The 14,817-nt window shown below is 49.9% G+C and overlaps 1 protein-coding gene and 1 long non-coding RNA gene across 8 annotated transcripts in view; one reads left to right on the top strand and one right to left on the bottom strand.

The window, feature by feature from the left end:
- Positions 1–6,627, bottom strand: part of JAKMIP1 (janus kinase and microtubule interacting protein 1) — a 102,477-nt gene extending 95,850 nt beyond the window's left edge. For 4 of the 7 annotated variants that reach the window (XM_019748185.2, XM_019748182.2, XM_074321066.1 and 1 more), the window contains exon 1: positions 6,305–6,627. The gene's annotated coding sequence lies outside the window, so the exon portion shown is untranslated. Of the gene's footprint in view, positions 1–6,294 lie in introns of all 7 variants that reach the window. The other 3 variants (XM_019748183.2, XM_074321073.1, XM_074321074.1) reach the window with 3 other exon arrangements.
- On the top strand, positions 1,719–11,785 carry LOC141569141 (uncharacterized). The gene is made up of 3 exons (XR_012492561.1): positions 1,719–5,620; positions 6,982–7,073; positions 10,675–11,785. It is a non-coding gene; the product is annotated as an uncharacterized LOC141569141 (long non-coding RNA).
- The last annotated feature ends 3,032 nt before the right edge of the window (positions 11,786–14,817 follow it).

The raw sequence follows: 14,817 nt of genomic DNA, 5'->3' as shown, positions 1-14,817 counted from the left end.
GCAGTGGAGTGGACACCCCAGAAGAACAGAACCCGAGCAGCCAAGGTCCTGGGAAGAAAGTTTTAACACTTTAAGTCTTGCCTCACACACTATTCACACTAGCTGAATGGGGAAACCACCCAAATATCCATCAACAGACAAATAAATAACAAAATGTAGTATATCCATACAATGGGGTATTATTCAGCCATAAAAAGGACTAAAGTGCTAACACCTGCTACAACATGGGCCTTAAGGACATTATGCTGAGTGATAGAAGCCTGTCGCAAAGGACCACATAGTATAAGTACACGACTGCATTCGTATGAAATGTGCGGAATAGGGAAACCGAGAGACAGAAGGCAGAGCCGCAGTTGCCAGGGCAGAGGGGGAGGGGGAGTGGGGAGAAACTGCTTAAAGGGTGAGGTTTCCTTTGAAGGTGATGAAAAGAACTCGATAGAGGTGGTGGCTGCACAACATTGTGAATATACTAAACGCCACCGAATTGGACACTGTAAAATGGTTAATCTTATGCTGTGTGAATTTCAGCCAATTTTTACAAAGGGGAGGGGGACAAAAAAAGAAGTGCTTCAACAGATGACCTCAATCAAGATCCTGTTAAATGAAACCCCTAGTCTGAGCAAGCAGATAGGAATGGCCAGCCTCCAGAAGCAGCAGGTTAAAGCGGGAAAAGAGAAAAGGCACAGGTTCCAAGGTTACAAGAAGCAGAAAGCTACTCTAGGCTCAACCCCTGTAATCCTCGTTGTCTGGCTGTCCTCCAGAGGAAGCAGAACACCCCTCAGGGGTGTGCCCCACTGCCTCCATCCCTCAGGAAGGGACCAGCAGCCAGTCCGGAGGCTCCTGAATCAAAATGCAGCCAATGTGGAGACGGAGCAGCCAGCGGGCCAAGCCAGTGGGTCCCCTGACCCGGCACACACAAGGGCATTACTGCCACAATGGGCAGCCCTCGGCAGTCCCAGGATGGCCTCCTTCCACTCCTTGAAGTGGCCCTTCTGCCAAGTCTGGGCCACGGGGGAGAGGACAGCAGCAGGCCCATAGCCACAGAGCTTCTGGGTCCTCTGAGGTCCAGCCAGGGTTTATAGGAAGCGTGACAGGTCCTGAGGATGCTTCCAGGGCCTGGAAAGGACAAAGGGGACACCTGGGCCACCTGGAGAGGACAGACTGACCTAACACCCGATTAAGGTGTGGCCACTCAAGGGACCAGCATCACAGCTCCTGTCCTCTGCACAACGCTGGGCCTTCACCTCCGTTCTTTAATTCACCCTCTTACCACGTGATCTGCAGGACGGGGAGTGGGGCTCATCCCACTGAGTGGTGGAAGGTTCAGAGGGGTGCAGACACTTGGCAACAAATAGCTGGGAAATGGCAGAGCAGGCCTTCAAACCCAGGGCTGCAGTCAAAGCCTCACTGCTACATTAGATGCACACCATTGGTGTTTGTTTGTTTCTACAGACCTCCCACAAGGCAGCAGGGGGTCATGGCTACCAACGTGAGTGCCGCTTCCAGAGGATGGAAACTTCTGGAGACAGACGTGGTGATAATTGTGCAACCATAGGAACATACTTACCACCACTGAACTGCACACTTAACCAAGGGGAATATGTTAACCATTATAACATATTAGGTATATACATTTAACACAAGGTATTTTAAGAAATGACCAGGTACCAGGCCATTCGGAAATTGTCAACAATTTTTTTAAAAAATAGATATTATACAGACCCCATTTTCTGAACATGGTATGATTCAATTACAAGCTAATAAAACATATAAATCCCTCCTCACCTGGAAAGAAAAACTACGGGCTGCTTGAGTTCAAAGCCTTAGTCCCCCACTTACCAGCTTTGTGCCCCTGGGCTTCAGAACCTATCTGCGCCCATCTGTAAAATGGGAAATGCAGGGCTTCTCCCTCTGGACTAAATGAACTCAAATCACGGCTAGAACAGAGCAGGGGAGGCAAATTCCTTCTGTAAAGGGCCAGTTAACGTTTCTGGCTTTACAGGTACCTGCCACAACTGCTCAACTCTGCCAATACACTGCAACAGCGGCCAGAGACAACAGGTACACAAATGAATGTGGCTGTGTGCCAATAAAACTTTATTTACAAAAACAGGTGGCGGGCTGATGAGCCATAGCTTGCCAACCCCTGGCATACACCTTGGCACCTGTTAAGTGCTTAGCAAATGTTAACTGCTACAATTAAGAAAAATGGCATTTCTCTCACTTCATTTCACCAATGAGAGGTACCATACTTCTTGTGCAATTCCGAAAAGAAATACTAACACCAAGGGCTAAGTGCAGAGTCCCTGTCCCCACTGGGGAGCTGGCCCCTCGGTCACTCCAAGCCCCCCATGCCTTCACCACGGGCCTCTCTGCTGCTTTTCAGGCTGACGCTGAGCAGGCGGCTAAGGACCTCCGTGCTTCCCCCTGCGAGCACTCTTGCCCTTCCCACCTCCTACAGGAGGGGCTCCTATACCCTGCCCTGCATGGCATGAGGCCCCCAGAGCCCCCTGCCTTGTCCCTGCTCCTTCCTGCTGGCCCACACTCCCTGGGCTGTCCACCAGGCCTTGGAAAGGCATGAGCAAAGAAAGCATTGTCTGAATGCATTCAGGGCTAGAGCGACAACGCCGAGGTCCCACTGCGGGCCAGCTCTGTGCTCCTTTTGAGCCTCGGATTACAGCAACACCAACGGCTACCACTGGCTCTATGGTAACATGCTTCTCTTAAAAGCACCGAGAAGGCTCCTCTCATTGGCTTCTCGCAGCAGCCCTGTAGGAAGGACATTTTTCCATCGCAAGGGTCAGTGTGCTTCACGGAGCAACGCCTAAGCTCCAGAGCAAGGGACCCCAAATGGTGAGTTCTGCCTCTGCCTCGACCTCCAGACGCAGCCCCAGACTGCCAGGTGCTCATACAATCCTTACCCAGAGCGGTACTGTGCAGCTTAAATGAGATCATTCACAGCAAAAATGGGAGCTTAGGCAATGATAGCTATTTTCCTTATGTGAACATTACAGAAAAAGGAACTGGGCTCAGAGAGGTTATGTGACTTGCCCAAGGTCACACAGCCAATAGTCTGAGCTGGTCAGTGCTGCTCCTCTGACCCAGCCCTGTTCCCTCACAGCTCAGCTCACCTAGCCCGTGGCCGATGCTTATGATCATTAGTTCCATTAAGTTTTCTTAGGAACTGGGTGGAAATTACTGGAACTGTTGCAGCCCAACCATTAAGCAGGTAAGCGGTCCAGGTGAAAGAGGCATCAAATGAACTGCTCCGGGGCCAGTGAAGCAGCCTTCCTGTGTGGACTCTGAGTTCAGGATTCTTACACGAAGCACAGCACCTTCTCACACAGTCTACATAAGCCAATGTGGCACCTGTGCCCTTCATCTTTCATTCCCAGTGACTGAATACTTAGCTTATCGGTGTCAGCTAGGGAAGGACAAAGAGGGCCTCTAACTGGGGCGTTTATTGCAACAAAGTAAAAAGACTCATTTTTTTTAATCACTTATCACACTCCCTCATCATCATGACCACTTATTAAAGTGCTTCTTGTGCTCAGAGACCACACCTCCGAGCCCCACACCAACCCAGCCCTCATTTGTACAGGAAATGGAGGCTCAGAGAGGTTAGTCTTCTTGACCAAGATCACACAGCCATAAGGAATAGGACACAACTTCAGAAGCCCTGCAGGTGGACCCAACCACCGCAGGGAAGGGGAGTGACTGAGGAGAACCAGGATACACTGCATTCATCCCCACTCTTCCTGAGGGTGGCACCCCATTTTAGTTAGAAAGCCCGGGGGGAGGTGCTTGCCCAATCATAGCTGAGTGAGGGGCAGGGCCTGTGTGGGAACCCCAGCAGTCTGGTTCCAGAGCCAGCAGAGAGGCAGGGTCCCGTTCTCAGGGAGTTAACCAAACAAACAGTGGCACAGCACGTGGCTGCAGGCTTCTGCCTTCCTCAAAACTTGTCCCTCCTGCCGCTGGTCCGCAGGCCCCAACCCACCGTGTACACCACTGGGGTGGGGCCTCCTCCTCATTGAAGGCTTCTCCACCAGCGGAGGGCAGCAGTCCTGCTTTCTCTCTCCTCTGTGCAAGTCTCTTAGGGCGCTGGCAGTGTGGGTGCCGGTGTGACTGGCTCCCCCAGAAGATGGAGCCCTCACCAAAGCGGGGCCACCTCTCAGACCTGACTGTGTCCCCAGTCTCAAAGGGCGAGGTCTGCTTAAAGAAAAGCGACACAAATATGTACGGATATAAAGTTCAGGGAGAGCACACAATCTGCTTGGCTGAGGCAGGGAACACCAGAGTCGTAACGTGAGAGCTGGGCGTTATTGCATGAATAGGAGTTCTCCATACGGCAAAGGAGCAGAACATTTCTGGGAGTAAAAACAGGGAACACAGAGGTGGCACGGCGGCTGAGACAGTGTGGCGGGGAAGGGGAGCGGTGGGCAAGGAGAGCCAGGATGTGAGGGACCTGTGAGGTCCTGGAGGCAGTGGGAGCCATGGATGGTTCGTGAAGGAGGAAAATGGCAGCAGTTTCATTTGTTGGGTCCACACTCTGACCCTTTGAGGGGCTTCTCGCTGTGAAAAGACTCAAAGTGAGATTTACCCAGACTTGGAGCAGAGATGTTCAGACCATGTGCATGAGTGTCAACAACAAAAACTTTGCAACCATCCATAAGCTTCCAGTGAGTTGCACAAAAGAAAGAACATCCTCAGAGCAGCAGGTCTCCAGGGAGGTGACAATGCCTGCCTGAGCAAGCATCCTGGGGGGCATCCTGACCACCCCACCCCATCCCCAAATCCGGCTGTCCTCCTCATCCATCCCAGCTCATGGAAGTGCCACACACCTGCCCAAGGTCCTGGAGGAGAAGCCAGCTCCTCCCACAGCTTTGCCGCACACCAGTGCATCACCATGAAGTAGCGGTGAGGACCCCCCTTCAGCCCTGTATTTACTGCGGGTGGTGCCCTGTATGAGGGGCTGAGGCTGCCCCCGCCGTCCCAGACTTCCTAGTCTGGTCTGGGAGGCAGTGGCCATCAGGGGGACAGCAGCATGTCCAGCACCTCCCCGCTCAGGCGGGGCAAGGGGCTCTCCCTGACCTTGGTCTAGAAAGAGCTGGCCAGTTGAAGGAAGGGCGTTCCCAGAGATGGGACAGCACCAGCAAAGGCCAAGGACAGAGTGCCTGTGAGCGAGCGTGGAAGGGCTGGGGGTGGGGGTGGAGGACGGTTCCATACAGTACATCTAGAGCTTAAGGAGCTGGGCAAAGCCTGGCGGAGCGCCCAGGCCAGCCAGCCATCAGGAGAAAGGCAGACTAGGGTGTGTGGGGAAGGGAGATGTGGAGGGGGGCGGGGGTGTTTCTAAGGGGAAAGACTGCCTGGCAAGTGGCCTCTATCAGAGATGATGAGGCAGGATCCTCAGGAGCCCACAGCAAGGAGGGTGGAGTGACGGAGTGATAGAGCGATGGAGCGATGGAGAGAGGGGCCTGGAGGCGAGGGCGCAGAGCAGGCCCGAGAGGCCGCTGGCCTGAACGCAGGATTCCCAGCAAGGTGCCCGGCCCTGCTGAAGCCAATTCCTATGCGCCATCTCCTGAGGCCGAGTGCACCCCGGGAGCGCCCGCCGGGCAGGAGGGTGGGTGCCAGCCTTTCTTCCCATCTCTCCAGCCTCCTCTTCGGGGCCCACGTGGGCGGAGCAGCGCGGGGGTGTGCGTGGCAGGGGCCGCAGCAATGTGTGCTGTGCGTGGGATGGGGGAGCAGACAGGGCGGCCTCACCCTCCCGGCCCCCGGTCGCCGATGCGCGGCCCCAGGCTCCATCCTCTGTGCCACCTAGGCCAGGATTGGGGGACCCTGACCTACTCAGTGGGTAGGACACGGAGAGAACTGGCCAGCCACGCCCCCCGAGCCACTCCCGGGAGGCACCTGGTGGGTCCCCCTCCCTCTCCTTAGCTCGGGGGCGCAATGGGGAGCGGTATGGAAATGGAGGTGGCGTGAGGGAGAGAGGGGGGCTGGGAGAGGTACAGGGAGGGGGTGTATGGAGTAAGGCGACGCAGTCTTGGGGCTGGGAGATGCTGCAGGGGGATTTGGAGAGGAGTGGGGGATGGGAACGGAAGGGTGGGGGCCCACCAAGGTGAGGAGCGAGAGTGACAGGAGGGTGTGTGTGGGTGGGGGGAAGGCTGGAGGACGGAAAGGTGGGCGACAGGGCGGGGCGGCACAGGTCACAGCGTCCCTTGCCACCGGATCCGACAATCGGTCGCAGGGTCCGCGGATCCCCTTTGGCCAGCGCGTGCCTCCCGTCCCCCGGCGTACCTGTACCCACCTGCTCGGCGCTCAGGCCCGAGCCGGGCAGCAGCAACGGGCGTAGCGAGCGCAGCCCCGCGCCGCATCCTCCGGCCGCCCCCTCCCCGCCCCGAGCTTACGCCGCCGCCCCCGCCCTAAAAAGGACAAAACGGAAAAAAAAAGGCTGCGTGCTAAAAAATAATCCTAAGAAGCACAGGAGGAAGACGGGCTGATGGGTGCGCGGCTCGTCGGGGCGGGGGTCCAGGTGCAGCATCACCGGTGACAGTGCTCGGGGCAGCCGCCCAGCGCGTGCCGCACACTCCCGGCTGCAGCTCCCGCCGCCGCCCAGCGCCCGGCTCGCAGCGCGGCCCCGCCTATCCCCTGGGGCGTCCCAACGATTGGCCTGTCCTTCTGCCAGTCAGAGAGGAGGGCGCAGCGTTCGCCCCGCCCCCGCCCAGGGCCGACGCCGGGAGCAGTTCTGCGGAGGGGAGCAGAGTCGCTGCGAGGCCTGAGCGTGCGCAGTGGGCCTCGCGGCCCGCGCGGGGGTGGAACTGGGGTCCCATAACTGAGCGCCGCCTGGTGTGCTGGTTCTGGCCGCCCGCTCGGCTGGAGTTGCAGCTGGGTGGAGCTTTCTGGCTCCGGTTAGAGCTAAAGGCCCTAGAAGTTTGTCTCTGCCCTCAGGGGGCTCACATCCAGTTTTGTTTTTGTTTTCTGTAGGTTTGGGGGTTTTCTTGGAGGAGGTGGATATACAACCTGAGACTGTGGCCATCCTAAGCAATTGGTGGTTGGGGAAGACACAGTGTCCACAGGTACTATATTTTCCTCTTTTGTACAGAAATCTGAGAGTCAGAGGCTAAAGGAACTGTTGAAGGTGACAGTTAGCAAGTGGCGGATCTGGGAGGCTTACTCCTGAGCCCGTGGTCGGCAAAGCCACATCACCAAACGATAATGGAATGAATAATGTGACGTCCAGCTGAGGCTGGAAGGAAGGGTAGCATTTAGCTAGGCAAAGATTCGTCCATTTAGTTTCCTTCCACAATGTTTATTGAACACCTACTACGTACCAGGTAGCCACTAAGATCTAGCGATGTCACAGTGAACAACAGAGAGAGCCGCTGCCCTCCTGGAACTTACATTCTAGCAGAGAAGGGAGAGGAGAGAATCCACATAAAGCGTTCACATAAGCATGGGTCAACACCTTGATAGAGGAAAATGGCATATTTGAGAATCTAAAAACAAGCAGGTGTCTCTGGGCCAGAGAGAGGTGAGGAGGAGAGCAGCCAAAGATGACGATGGCGAGGGAAAGGAACAGCGGGTGTTATGGGCTAATTATGTCCCCTCAAAATTCATGGTGGGCAGAGGTTGGTGCATCTGTCCCAAATTCTTATGGGAAAGAATTTGTTGTTCATCCTGAAGCTGCTTCATTAGAGACGGTGGGCCACTGTCATATTTACGTATTTAAAATGCACCGGTCAGGATAAACTGTGTTAAGCACCAGTAACAAACAAACCCAAATCTCACTGTCTCCTTTCTCACTCATTACACATCCCACCTGGTCCAGCAGAGAGCTCTGCTTATCCTGGCCTATCTCAACTGTCTGCCCATGGTGGCTTGGGCAGTATGAAGGAAAGGTAGCAAATTGTCCTGGCTTCTAAAGCTTCCTGTTGGAAGAGACACATCACTTTCCCTTAAGGTTCACTGGCCAAAGCAAGTCACATGGCCACCGCTGGCTTCCTGGAAATCAAAAGAAAAATTAAGGATGGCACATTGTTGCCCTAACAAAATCAGGGTTCTGTTAATGGGGAAGAGGGGAGAATGGAAATTGAGCAGGCAACTAGCAGTGATGGATCGAGGTTCTGTAGGAACTGAAGCTTCTACAATTTGGAGGCCTTCTTCTAGAAAAACAATTAAGGGCAAAAAATTACAAATACAAAAGTAGGTACAAAAGTGAATATTTATTTAGAATAATAAAAAAATAATGTTTCAAATTGACAGATAACACAAACATTACAAAATCCAGAAAAACAATAATTTTTTAAATTAACTACCTCACATCCACCTTTATAGCATCTTTCTCTACATTTTTTTTTTTTTTTTTTGCTTCTTCATCCTTTTGGATTGCCTCTTCATAGGGCAATGACTTTGTGATATTTTTTCTATGGAGAAAACAGATAATTCAGAGTACTCCTCCAATGATGGAATTTTTTTCCATGTTGGTTAGAATACTTTCTTTCAGCCTCATAATTCCTTATAGGTAGTCATGTACATTTGTTGTCAAATTCAGGGAAACCTCCATCATAACCTTCTTTCATAAATGAACACTAAGATTGAGAAGAATTACTGTCACCCCCCCACACACACACACAGTTGCCTTGTTGTGATTGTATTAATTGTTGTCATAAAAGGACTTGTACAAATTCAAACCAGAAGATGACTTGGCCGCTGCTTCCTAAACATTGGTGCCCCTCACAGGCATGTGGGGAAGCATGTGAGAAATACAGATGCCCGGGCTCCTCACATCCCACTGAAGTGAAGCCTCGGAGTAGCTGGGCCCAAGAATCGGTATTTTACTGAGTGCTCTAGGGGAGTCCGATGTCCATTGAAGCCTGAGAGGCCCTGGATTAGGCGGTTTCCCGTTTGCCTTGTGAATCTGAAGGTCTGCAAGTCCAGGTCTCCCTGTTGGGAAAAATCACCTTATAAACCTCGTATCTCCTCCTCTAATATACTCTGGCACTGGGCGCCCTAGCACATGTTCCCACCCAGTGCCCCTTGGATGACACTCCTGGAAGCCATGATGCCCTCCCAGAGTGCAATAACTTGACCTACACAGACTGGGAACCATATAAACATATACTATGTATTAAACTCAAATCAAGGCCTCCTTGACTCTACTTCCCTTCAGCTGCATCCCCAAAATGCCCTCAGCCACCCCAACACCTCCCAAAATGAGAGGAAGTGTGATAATAGGAAGTCAGAGGGAAAGGAACAGCGGGTGTTATGGCCTAATTATGTCCCCTCAAAATTCATACGTTGAAGTCCTAACCCTCAGTACCTCAGGATCTGACTATCTTTGGAGACAGAGTCTTTTAAAAGGTAATTAAAGCAAAATGAGGTCATTGGGGTCGGTTCTAACCCAATACGACTGGTGTCCTTATAAGAAGAGGACATTAGGACACAGATTCACACAGTAGGACGACTGTGTGAGGACACAGGGAGAAGACGGCCATCTACCAGCCAAGAAGAGAGGCTGCAGAAGGAACCAACCCTGCTTTCACCTGGATTTCGGACTTCCAGCCTCCAGAACTGTGAGACCATACGTTTCTGTGCCAAGCAGCCTGTGGTACTCTGTTATGGCAGCCCGAGCAAACGCATACAACTCAGTACACCTGGACACGACGGGCATCTACTGTGTACTGGTGCTGTGCCTGGGCACCAGGGACATGGCATGGAACAACCTGTCTGTGCCCTCAAGAGCTCATGGGCAGTGGGGGAGACAGAAGACTCCGTGGATCGTTACGATGGGGTAGCCCGGGGCAGAAGGCGTGTAGGGGAAGGCACTTCTAGAGCTGCCTAAATGAGTCAGGGGGCCTTCCTGGAGGAGGAAACAAACACTTGAACTGAGGTTAGACAAGGAGGGAGGAAGCAAGCCTTCCAGGCAAAGGGAACAACCTGTGCGGAGGGACCACGGAAGCATGAAGGCCAGGACATGGATTTCTGGACTGCTGCCCCCTGCAGGGCACACAGGTTAAGCGGCTGAAGACTACACCGGAACTTCTGGTGACTGAGGAATTTGGAACAGGGCATGACACCACTAACCCCAGCATGTGGGTGGAGGCTGGGTGGGAAGTGGAGGTAAGAGGCTGTTGAATGGTGATGAGACAGGTCGTTGGTCAGAACCAGGGCACTTTGAGCCATGGTCCCAGGAGACCCGGTCAGGACTCTCTAAGTGGCACCCCCACCCCTGACTAGGGGCATTGAAACTGATCCAACTTGTAAAACTTGCCTTCTGGGTGGTGGGCTGTGCTGGGGGGTGGGGCGGATAGTAATAATAACAAGAGTGAACATTGGTCAGGCTTGGCCTGAGCAGACACCAAGTCAACACTCTGTGTGTATTATTTAATCTGCACAACAGCCCTAGGTAGAGAGAGGTTAGGTAATTTGCCCAAGACCACACGGCCAATGGAGCCAGGATTCAAACCCTGGCAGCCTGGCTCTGGGGGTAAATAAATAATCACATTGCCAAGAACAACTGGCATTTATTGAGCACTTACTGTGTGCCAGGTACTGTGCTGAGCTTCACATATATTAACTCATTTTAATCCCCACCTTATCCTTAGAAACTGAGGAATGGAAAGATTCAATGATTTGCCTAAATCTTAGCAGAAAAGCTTACCTCTTTCACCCCTGCAGGAGAGGCTTTGTGATGCCCATTTTCTACATGTAACAACCGAGACTCAAACAGTCCAAGTGAGTCTGCTGAAGAGGATCTGGAAACTACAGCCAGGTCTCTGTGATCCCAAGTTCATGCTCTCCATCAATCCACTTTCAAATCCAAGACAGCAAAGATGAGAACTGGACTGAGTGAAAACAGCTGCATGACTCCATTTACATACTTTATCAAAATGACAAAATTGTAAAAATAGAGAACTAAATAGTGGTTGCAGGGAGGTGGGGAGGGGGCAGGGAGGTGACTGTGGCTATAAAGGGGTAACAGGAGGGTTCCTTGTATGGAATTGTTCTGTACCCTGACTGTGGTGGCGGGTGCACGAATCTACACGTGATTAAATTGCATAGAACTAAACACCACACACACACAAGTTCACGTAAAGCCAGGGAAATCTGAATAAGGTAAATGGATTGTTATCAATACTGATTGCCTCCTGTGTCACATCATTTCACGAGAGGTTACTGTGGGGAAACTGGGTGAAGAATATCCTGGGTTGGTCTCTCTGTATTATTTCTTACAAGTGCTGTGACTCTACAATTATCTCAAAAGAAAACATTTTCCAAACGACACTGATGAACATTATGGCAGCTCAAGGCTCTAGCACTGGACAGGGCTCTTCCTGGGGCAGGGAGATAGGCACAGGGGCCTGTGGGCTTTTCCTCCGCAGACAGAGTGGAGCAGCCATGAGGGGTGCGAGGCAGGCACCATGCCCACGTTCTCCACCACCATCCGTGCAGGGGGCGTCTGGCCTTCTCAGCCACAAGGTCCCGTGCCAGGATGCTTTCTTCTCCTTTCCGCCTTTCAATGAAAACAGCTTTTTGTGGGCTATTTGGTTCTATGAATAATACATGTTCATTGTAAAGAATTCAAACAATACAGACAGCTATAGAGAAGGAAACAAAGGTCACCTTGAATCTCGCCACACCAGGGTAACCCCCACGGGCCCTCAGGTGACCAGGCCTTCATGCCACTCCCGGTGGGCAGATACATGGGTGTGATTTTACATGAACGGACTCCTTTTACGCACCATGTTTTTATTATGGAGGCCTCCCCCTCCTCATTCCCACATCACATCCCCCACCAGGTAGCCCACGTGAACAACCTTGCTTGTTTTGATTCATAGTTTTCTCCATAAACATATGTAAGTACGTACTATATACATACACGCATACATTCACACACGCGCATGCGGGCTTGGAATCATTGTTTTACAAGATGAATCCATTATAATCGCACTTACCTGCTTCTTGCTTTCCGCGCTCATCATCCACTGGTGAAAATCCCCACTACCATCTAGAGGGAACTGGATTCATTCTCCTGAGAGGCTGGTGGCCTCCCATCGCGTAGGCACCCTCTTTGTCCTCGTCAGCTAAGAACAATGGGCAATAAATATCCTTGCACACACGTCCTCAGGTATCAGTGCTTCTATTTCTATGGATGGATGCCCAGGAGTGGAATTGCTAGTTTGAAGGTTTAAGCTAATAGATGCTGACAGATTAGCTTCCTAAGACTCTGACACATCGCCCTCCTGCCTCAGTGTAGATCCCCTCCACAGGCGGTGCTATAGGTGCCGTGAATGCCGCCGCTCTGACGGCGTGAAGTGAAGTGCCCTTGTTATTTTACTTCGCATTGCTCTGTTTACTGGGGAGTTGGGGGGTAAGTTGAATATATGTAGGCCTTTGATTTACTTCTTTGAGACTTGTCTACTCAGAGCCTTTGCCCATTCTTAGTTGGCTTTCTGTCTGTCTGTCCATTGTGAAGAGCTTCCCATCAGTAGTTACCCTTTCCTGTCTTCAGTGACCAGGCACTGTTTCCAGACTTAGCATTCATCTCTGGACTTTGCTTATGGCACCTCTTGCCACACAACAAACTTTTATGAAGTCAGCTATGTAAAGATGTCTCTCACTTTCTAGTTCTTTTTTTCGTATAGCTTCTGTTTCATTCTTGGTTAGAAAGTCTCCAAGATACTAGACTGTACATACAGTCTCCTAGGTTTTCTTGCTTGGTTTCACTGGACAGGGGTTATGCAGTGTTTATTCACAGTACAAAATATAAAAACATGATCGGGATGGCTAATGTGACCCTATAAAATACCTTTAAGGAGACAAGTTTCCAATTATTAAAGATATAATTTTTTAATCTGAAATATTGCAAGAATGCCAAGTAAGATATATACTCCATATGTTTTCCAAAGCTTAATTAGGGGGTTTCCAAAAATGTCAGTTGCATTTCTATACTGCCTCAAAAAAGAGGGGTCACACACACCAAAAAAAAAAAACCAAAACAGTGAAATTGTTCTGTGCACAAGTAGCCACACGGCACGCCTCAGGTGATCACAACCCTTCCACACAGTAAGAAACGTTGTTGCCCTTTTAGAGACCTGGCTGGACAGAGAACAGGATTCAAGCAGTAATTGTTAAATAAGATTTGATACTTCAAGATTTTACTATATTCAAAGAATAAAAACCACATGATAAACATCATTGTACCCACCATTCAACTTACGAAATAGAACATCTGCCATGTCCCACAAGCCTCTCCCATGCTGACCATTATCCTAACGTGTGTGTTTATCTTTTTCTTAATCCCGTATACATGGTATTATGCCTATATGTATTCTTCCCTATTTCAGTTTCTACTCAACCTTGAGTTTTTAACATTTGTCCATGTTGATACCTGTGGCTGAACTGTGAAAAGACATTCTGGCAATTTCTTTTTTTCTATTTAAACACGGTGATTCTGAATACCAGCATTCCTATCTTCGGATGCACATCAATGAGAGATTTCTGGAGCAGGGTTGCTCAACAGAAGAACTGCTGACATTTTGGGTAGGATAATCCTTTGTGGAAAGGGGCTCTCTCTAGCCTCTACCCACTAGATGCCAGTAGCACCCTCCCACATAGATGTGACAACCATGAATGTCTCCACATATGCCAAATATCCTCCTGGTTGAGAACCACTGTGCTGGAGTATATACCATAGGAATGGAATTGCTAGGTCATGGAGCACGAGTATCTACTTTACAAGATACTACCAAATAGCTGTCCAAAATGTTTATGCCAATTTATTGTCCCACCAACAGTCTGCAAGAAATCCGGTTCCATATCTTAACAGACACATAGTGTTGGATGACCATTACGTTATTGCCAATCCGGTGAGAGTAAAGAGGTGTTTCACAGCGATTTGACTGTGAATTCTCTGACAGAAGCCCTTGGGATGTCATGGCTAGTCATACTTTTTCTTAGTGAACATGCCTTTTCATGGCTCTTGCCTATTTTTCTATTGGGTTGTCTTTTTCTTATTGCTAGTCAGGGATTCTTTATAGTTTCTGGATTCTAATGTTTTGTTGAATGTATGTTTTGCACATTACCTTCTTTCAGTTAAGGGCTATCACGCCATATTATCCTGGTTTCCATTGGGTGAATAGAAGCATTAATTTTAATACAGTCAATTTTTCCATATTTTCTTAACGATTTGTGCTTTTTGTGTTTTAAGAAAGACTTCCCCATCTGGAGTCATTAATAATATTCTCCCATATTCCCTTATAAATGTTTTAAAGTTTTACTTTATAGTTTTAAGAGTTAATGCACCTGGAATGGAGTTTTATGTGCAGTGTGAGCTAGGTATCCCATTTCATTTTTTCCCCTGGTGGGAATAGCCAGTTGCCCCAGCATCACTTATTTAAAACTCCATCCTTCCTCACAGCGAGCTGCAGTGCAACCTGTGATGTATATCAAGTTTCCATGTATTCATGGCCTGCTCGTTTTGTCCCTTTTATCTATTTGTCTATCTCTGCATCAATATCACACTGTCGTAATTACATTAGCTTTACAGTAAGTCTTCATACCTGTCAAACAAGTCCCCTTGCTTATTCATCTTCTTCAGAAATATTTAAGCTTCTCAGACCTTTGCTCTTCCAAAAAAATTTTGGAATTATCTTGGCAAAATTTGCAAAACCAAAACAAAAAACCAAAAACAAAACCCTGTTAAGATTTTGATCGGAATTTCATTAAATCTATCACACAATTTGGAGAGATGTGATATTTTATATCAAGTTCTCCCATTGACGAATGCCTCTATTCAGGTTTTCATAAACACCTTTCAAT

This window comes from Rhinolophus sinicus, linkage group LG02 (genome assembly GCF_036562045.2).
Source record: "Rhinolophus sinicus isolate RSC01 linkage group LG02, ASM3656204v1, whole genome shotgun sequence".
Classification (NCBI taxonomy): Eukaryota; Metazoa; Chordata; class Mammalia; order Chiroptera; family Rhinolophidae; genus Rhinolophus; species Rhinolophus sinicus.
Note: the sequence above shows the minus strand (reverse complement) of the source record. Positions and strands in the feature narration are given on the sequence as shown.